Source organism: Pantherophis guttatus, chromosome 5, assembly GCF_059756535.1.
Source record: "Pantherophis guttatus breed Tessera chromosome 5, ASM5975653v1, whole genome shotgun sequence".
NCBI lineage: Eukaryota > Metazoa > Chordata > Lepidosauria > Squamata > Colubridae > Pantherophis > Pantherophis guttatus.
In genome coordinates this window covers 116706474-116715162 of record NC_142067.1, presented here as the reverse complement: position 1 = coordinate 116715162, position 8689 = coordinate 116706474, and positions in this window count along the sequence as shown.

The following is an 8689-nucleotide window of genomic DNA, read 5'->3' as shown; positions in this document are numbered from 1 at the left end:
CTAATGGGTACCAGAGCAGGCAGCAGGAGTCATAAAATCTACAATCATAAGAATTAGGCTTAGATAGACCAATTAGTCAAGCATGAAATTTCATGGATGGATGGTCAACCGGATGCCATAGAAAAATCTGAAGAAGGTAAGAATTCCTCAAATCTCAAACCAAGATGCTTGTTCTCAGCACCCGAAATTCAAATCAATTGTTTCTGAATATAGCAGTCTCATAGGTGACAAATGTTGGTAGACCCATCCTTCAGAATTGGAGACTTTTTTAAAAAAAAATTTGATTTATATGCCACCCTTCTCCGGAGACTCTGGGCGGCTTACAATGCGTTAAGCAATAGCCTTCATACTTTTGTATATTTATACAAAGTCAGCTTATTGCCCCCACAAACTGGGTCCTCATTTCACCTACCTTAGAAAGGATGGAAGGTTGAGTCAACCTTGAGCCTGGTAAGATTCGAACCTGCAATAATTGCAGGCAGCTGTGTTAATAACAGGGTGCTTTAAACCACTGTACTACCAAGGCTCTTGGTACTTCACTTCCCTGAAGCAGATTCTGTCTGCACAATCGTCAGTAAGATTTGTAGCTACAACTAGCAAATCATGTCTATTGTCTTCTCTCTTACCCTTATACCCAACTTGGATAAAGCCAGAGGTGGGCTTCAGCAGGTTCTGACCAGTTCTGGAAAACCGGTAGCGGAAATTTTGAGTAGTCCGGAGAACCGGTAGTAAAAATTCTGACTGGCCCCTCCCCCATCTATTCTCTGCCTCCCAAATCCCAGCTGATCAGGAGGAAATGGGGATTTTGCAGTAACCTTCCCCTGGATTGGAGAGGGAATGGAGATTTTACAGTATCCTTTCCCTACCATGCCCACCAAGCCATGCCCACCAAGCCACGCCCACAGAACCGGTAGTAAAAAAATTTGAAACCCATCACTGGATAAAGCGTCCTGCCTCCAGAAGTTGGATATGAGCCAACCAACTTAACAGCTACAATCAAACAGCCCATCTATTATGATTGCCTGTTCAGTCATCTTAAACACAAGGAATACTTGTATTAATAAGAGATTAAGCTTTGGAACATTGTGTTTTGCGTAGCTTTAATGAAATGTGAGCTCCTCCATCATGGCTTATAATAAATGAGCAAGCCGAGACCCTCAGGATTGTCCCCACTTTGTAGTTGTCATTCACCTTCAACAAACACAGTGTGAGCAATGGCAATTCCAAACAGAGGTAATAACTCCACCTGCAGTATCCAAAGGTAAACATATTGGTACCTAACTACCTGTAGCCAGCAAGCAGCAGCTCCTTTGGCTGGTTTTCAAAGATGCTTGTATCTGCAATCTGAATAGCCTCTTTTATGAAATCCTCCTTCACAGACCCATCCCTCACTGACTGCTCATTGGAAGGGGAGTATGGCAAAATGATCTGAGTAGCGTATTCTTGCCTCTCTCCACATCCAGTCAGGTGATACCAAGTTACTCGTGTCTTGATAAAAAGCAATTTAGCCTTCATCATAAAAAGAAACGCTGTCTGACATTTTACAATCTTGTTATCCAGGTTAATTGAGAAGTTATTTCTTTCATGTTGGACCAGTGTTAGCATTTTAAGGCCTTACTTGTGCACTTATATTGATCTAAGCAAGCATCTTTTTTTAATTACAATATGATTAGTTTATACCGTGTTTCCCCGAAAATAAGACCCTTATATTTTTTTGAACCCCGAAATAAGCACTTGACCTTATTGCCATGTGCTCAAAAGCTTGATTGGGCTTATTATCAGGGGATGTCTTATTTTAGGGGAAACGGTAGAATAGCATACAAAGAAAATACAAAAGTAAATAATGGTGGGGGGGAAATAAGGAAGGAAAAAGGGAAGAGAAAAGGGGGGGAAAGAAAAGGGGGGAAAGAAAGAAAAGGCATTGATTTCCAACTCCCTTCAGTGCAGTAGAATAAGACATTCATATAAAACCTCAATTTTTTACTTTTACATAATAGTTTAAACTAGCCATTTCTATAGCAACAAATCTATCTAATCGGTGAAACCCAAAATCAAAGTTTCATTTTTTTCCCCACCTCAGACACAAAGTCTAAAAGCAGTTTCCATGTAGAAATAAAAGTATTTGTATTTTTTTTCTTTAATCAAAGCCAATATAAGCAAGCATCTTTGTTTTGAATTCCACCCCATCACTTGTCTGAAGAATTACAAATAATTCTGAAAGGAACGGTTGTTTATAATGTATATGTGGTCAATTCCTGCTTAATTCAATATAGGAGCATAAAAATACAATTGGACAAATCCTGAATATTAAGGTAACAGAGCTGATTCAGACACATTCTTCATCTGCGCATGTGAATAAAATTGCATGATTTAAATAATGCAGCAAACTGGTCTCAGATGTTTAGAGAAGAATATCTTCTAAAATACTTTAAATTATTCCCTAATATTATTATGGTTGCATTCACACATGATACACAACCAGTTAAAACAAATTGTGCTTTTTGGGGGGGGGGGATCCAGAATCAATCTTCCAGAAAAGCTAGAGCCCGTTCCTTGTTTGTTTTCTCCGTCTGTCAGTCCTCGGAAGAAATGTGTTATGAATTACCATGTTTCCCCGAAAATAAGACCCTGTCTTATATTTTTTTGAACCCTGAAATAAGTGCTTGGCCTTATTGCCATATGCTCAAAAGCCCGATTGGGTTTATTATCAGGGGATGTCTTATTTTGGGGTAGGAAGAATAATTTAAAACCTCACTGGTGGACCTTTCTTGTAAGCCAATAAAAAACCCTCAAACCCCAACCCACCCCGATATGTATGTGTGTCTATGTATGTGAATATGTGTATATATACATGTGTGTGTGTGTCTAAAATAGCCTAGCTAAACTAGTATCTAGGTAGTATCTGCTTTGTTTTCAGCATCTATCCAGAGTTCACTGCATGACACCTGGATGTAATCGATCCTTCCTTCCTTCCTTCCTTCCTTCCTTCCTTCCTTCCTTCCTTCCTTCCTTCCTTCCTTCCTTTCTTCTAGAGTAAGAATCTTTCTACTCTGCTCAGTGTTATCTATCCAACATTGATATGGCAAACAAACAAACAAACATGCTGCTATGAAGTCGATTGTTTCCATCATTGATCCCTAATCTGTTGTAATCCCTTCATTCAACCCCACTTCCTTTCAAGATAATGGGTAACTAAGTGTGAGATTGTATACATCTACTGCCTTTGGATGATACTCAGAATAAAGGAAAGTTATCGTTTTAATGGTAGTTATATTACAGAGAAATCAAAGTGAGCTAACCAGATGTAGATCCCATTGAAACTAATGGGAGAGCTACATTAACTTGACCAGAAAAGGAAGAAATGTAATTCATTGAACTTGGCCAATGGCTTTTATTCAATGAATGAATTACAATATGAAAAGCAATTAACATTTTTTTTAAAAAAAATGAGACTTTTCCCTTGAATTGGTCAAGGCTTATTACATTTTCTGATCGACTGAATGAGGCTATTTTAGAACTAAGACAGTGAGGACCATTAGTCAGTGAAACAGCTTCTCTCCAGAAATTATGGGCGCACCAGAAGAGAGCTTTTAAGGAGAGGTTTATGCAACATATTAAAAGAAATCAAAATACCCAAAGATATCAAGGACAAGCATTGTAAAAATGGGAGAAACATGTGATAATAATTCTCAAGAGAGACTTTGCATCAATTATAAAAAAAATACAGTCTAATTGTCAAAATATTAATAGAAACAAAAACAGAGGGAAGGGAGTGGTAATCCTTCTTTGTTGACCAACTTTTAAGTCTCAAAAAAATTCCCTACTTGTATAGGTTAGTAAAAGGGCGATGGGAAAAATTAACCAGCCCACGAGACTAGATTTGATACGTTCTTCTGTTTGTGGTGACAATAAGATTTGAACTTGAACTGAGTCCATAAAGCTGGCTGCTTCTTTCAAGGCAGTTCGTTGAATTTTTGGTCTTGACTGTTGAAAGGCATTTCTCTAGCTCTTGCTTGCCAATGGCTTCTAAATGTACAACATTCTACCTCTCCTTGGCCACAATTTCATTCCTTCAATGAAATGAGAAGCGAGCCGTCTTCAAAGAAAAAACAAGAAAATCCAGTTGTCTCCTGAAAAAGCAACTTTGGGACAACCATTTATTTATGTATTTATTTTATTAGTTTGTCAAACATGTACAAGATAGCAGGTATAAAAATGAACATGGACATGAATGAAGGAAATGAATACAAATAAATGGGGACAGTAGGACAGGGACAGTAGGCACGCTGGTGTAGGCACGTCCCAGAGGTGGGTTTCAGCAGGTTCTGACCAGTTCTGGAGAACCGGTAGCGGAAATTCTGAGTAGTTTGGAGAACTGGTAAATACCACCTCTGACTGGCCCCACCCCCATCTATTCTCTGACTCCCGAGTCCCAGCTGATCGGGAGGAAATGGGGATTTTGCAGTAACCTTCCCCTGGAGTGGGGAGGGAATGGAGATTTTACAGTATCCTTCCCCTGCCACTTCCACAAGCCATTCCCACCAAGCTATGCCACGCCCAACAAGCCACGAACACATAACCAGTAGTAAAAAAAATTTGAATCCCACCACTGGCACACCCTCTTTATGGACCTCTTAGGAATGGGGTGAGGTCCACAGTAGACAGTTTAAGGTTGAAGCTGTGAGGGTTTGAGAATGTAATAATGGAGTCGGGTAGAGCATTCCAGGCATTGACCACTCTGTTGCTGAAGTCGTATTTTCTGCAATTGAGTTTGGAGCAGTTTATCTTGAGTTTGTATAGATTACTTGTCCATGTATTATTGGGGTTGAAGCTGAAGAAGTCATTGACAGGTAAGACGTTGTTGCAGACAAATGTGTATACTATGCTTAGATCAGACCACAGGTGGCACAGTTCCAGATTGTCCAAGCCCAAAATTTCAAGCCTGGTGGCATAAGGGATTCTATTGTGAGTAGAGGAGTGGAATACCTCTTCTCGTGAAATACCTCTGGACCCGCTCAATCGTATCAATGTCCGATATACAGTGTGGATTTCAGGCAGATGAGCTGTATTCGAGAACTGGTCTGGCAAAGGTTTTGTATTCCCTAGTTAGCAATACAATGTTACCAGAGAAGAAGCTTCGCAAAATTAGGTTAACCGGATAATGCCATGACCTGGATAACTGAGAATCTCTACAGACTTTTAGCTTCACTGTTAGAGCAAACCTTCATATTGTTATTCTTCCTTCTGGCATAACAGCCCCCCTCCCCCAAAATGTTTACGGTATGTCTTTCCCCAAGATTGTGCAGGAGAACCAGATATGGCAAAGAAAAAATCATGGATAGTATATACATTGTACTTCTCTTGTCAGAGGTCATTCGGGATGCCATCCTGATTAAGCCACTGCTTTCTCTCCCCCCAACCCCACACCGTGGGACACTGTATTTATCACCCTGTAATTTATAGCAGAATTAAACTTCCTTAATCTGTTTCCTTCTGCCTAGGTTCTGGATCACCCATAAAGTTACAGCACACAAACTAGATTGGATTTAGAACTTATGACTGATGTCGGGAACCTGCCTGCAGACTCTCTCTCTCTCTTTGATTTCCCCCAGAATGGTTGCAAAGCTGAGAATACAAATCAGAGGGCAATTTGCTTGCAACTTGGTCTGTTGGGAGGTAGCGGGCTATCTTTGTGTTCTGCTTGGTCATCAATAACTGATGAGCCCCCAATTCCCCCATGCATGAGATTAACATTTTCTCTTGAACCTCATGGGCAGGCAAACTCAAAGGGAGGAAAGGAAGATGGTAAGGAAGGCCCATTGTCAGAGCTGCTGCTCAAGATATTTTCCTCTGTAACTAAGGGAGAAAACTTTACCCAAAACTTTACTTTTTACAGAGTCCTGATTCAGTGTTGACAACTCATTAAAAAAAGCCTGGATACAGTGTTCAAGTTAGGAAAAAAAACCCTATCAGTGCAGAACTTACTTTTGAGCAGATTATGAGAAGGATCTCCTCCTCTTCCTCCTCCTCCTCCCTCCTCCTCCTCCTCCTCTTTTGGTGTCAAGGGAGATACAAAGTTCTGGTTCTTGCACTTCGGGCAGCCTCAACCAGGGTGGGATTCTACCGGTTCGGGCGAACCGGTAGCTCCGACGATCAGCTGGGCCCGCCCGCCTGCCCCTGCGCTTTATTTATCCTTATTTCCTTTGTTTGAAGCCCAGCTGATCGGTGCCGCAGAGAGGATTGCTGTGCATCAGCTGTTTTACTCACCGGGGCTGCAGTAGAAGGTAAATTTTAGAGCTGAATTCAAACGCACTGCGTGCATGCGGAGCACATGTTCAGAGAACCGGTTGTTACACTGGTTGAATCCCACCACTGGCCTCAACTATTGTTATCTGATGCTGTTGTAGTGTGTCTTTGATATTGTCTCTGTTATGGTCTGCCAGCAGCCTGCGGAGCTGGCAGCGGAGTCGGACAGCTGTCCTGCACGATTTAAAATCACTGGAAAGCAGGAAATCCTGCTTTGTAGTGAATCTAAATCACGTGGCACAGCTGTTCCTCCCTCCTCGCTGTTCTACTTACCTTACCAAACCTCCCTTTTCCATGCAAAGCATGCGTTTGGCACACACTGTGCATGCATGGGCAGTGAACCAGTGGCAAACTGGAGAAGATTTCACCACTGCATGGGTTCCTCACTCTTTGGGGAAGAGAAGCTTTCACTACAGGTAGTCCTAGACTTACAACAATTCATTTAGTGACCCTTCAAAGTTATAATGGCACTGGAAAAAAAGTGACTTATGACCGTTTTTTCACGACCTTTGCAGCATTCCCATGATCGCAGGATCAAAATTCCCACGCTCAGCAACTGATTCACACTCATGACCGCTGCTGTTTCCCGAGGTCACGGGATCACCTTCTGTGACCTTTTGACAAGCAAAAGGTAGTTAAAAACCAGGTTACTAACTTATCAAGTGGCAGTGATTCCCTTAACAACGGTGGCAAGAAATGTCGCAAAATAGAAAATTTGGGCTCAGTTGTGGTAGTAACTCAAGCACTGCCTGTATAATCTTGAGTTCATTATTCTCCTAAGGCAGGGGTGGGCAAATGTGGCCCTTTTACAACCTGTGGACTTCAACTCCCAGAATTCCTGAGACAGCCGTCTCAGGAATTCTGGGAGTTGAAGTCCACAGGTTGTAAAAGGGCCACATTTGCCCACCTCTATCCTAAGGGAGTATATTGGAACTATTTTCCAAGCCTTCATCGATGAGCTACTGCAGATGGCAGCGACATACCTGTTTTTCATCGTAATCCTATATATTCAGGTGTGAGAGCAAATTGCTTGCAGCTCCTTTGTGTGTTTTACATTTTTAAACCTTTGTGGCTTCAAATCTCTTGGAAATGATCAAAGTAACGGACATTTCTATAAAGCGGATAATCGGATTCTCCGTTATCTTTTGAATTACAATAATACAGGGAACATTTTTTCTCCCCCGTTCCGAATACCGTGCTGTCTCTTTTATTCATGGATTGTTTTATTTTATTTTTTTTCCCAGCTGGAAAAAAAAAATGAGATGGTCGTAAAACCCTCCCTCCTGTATCTTTTTCACTCTATGAAAACAGGGTTACAGATCAATTGATTTACCATCACAATTGATTAGGCGACTTTCCTGCTATCTCTCTCGTGGCAATAGACGGACCTCGTATGGATCTTTCATTAGAGAAGTCACCGAAAAGCTGAGGTTCACTGGAAGCTTATATAGCTTGTCACTGACTCATTAGTCCATTAACCGGGCATTACGATTATTTAATGGTTACACATAAAAACCCAATTCTTGTGTCATTAGATCCAACATTTAAAAAAAAAATAACTTTGAAAAGAAATCCTTATAAGCTCTTAACATTGATTTCCTGCTGTATTTGAACTTACAAAGAGGAGAGGATGAACTCGGATTCTTTACTCATGTAGTTTCTCTGGCACATTTTAGCTTGTCCTAGGTTATCCTAGGCCGTGATGGCGAACCTATGGCATGTGTGCCACAGGTGGCACCCAAAGTCCTCTCTGCGGGCACGCGAGCCGTCAGCCCAGCTCAGCTCCACCATACATGCGCGCGCGCCAGGGGTGGGTTTTACTTACCTTTACTACCAATTAGCAATGGAGCTGTGCGCGCATGCACAGAAGCTTCCTGATGACATCGGGGTCAGTGGGCGGAGCCTCCTGCCAGTTTTACTAACGGTTCTTGCGAACCGGTCTGAACCGGGGGCAACCTACCACTGGCACCCGCCTCTGCCTGCCAACTGATTTTTGGGTCTCTGCCGTGCATGCACGGGAGGTCACATGTGCATGTGTGGGTGGGCGGGGTGTGTGTGTGGGTCGCGTGCGCATTACATTATGGGCAGGGGTGGGTTCTAAATATTTTTACTACCGGTTCTGTGGGCGTGGCTTATTTTGTGAGTGTGGCTTGGAGGTCATGTGACTAGGTGGACGTGGCTAGCTGGTCAGTCATTTCTGGAAGGTCCTCGTACTTACGACCAGTCCTCGCACTTACGACCTGACTCATTAGTTTGCTTTTAACACTGATCAGCTGTAGGATGGCCCTTTGAAGCCCCACGGCAAGAGTTTAAACAATTTTTTTCCCTCTAGTCATCAGCTGGGACTCAGGAGGCAGCAATAGATTGGGGATGGGGCCAAATA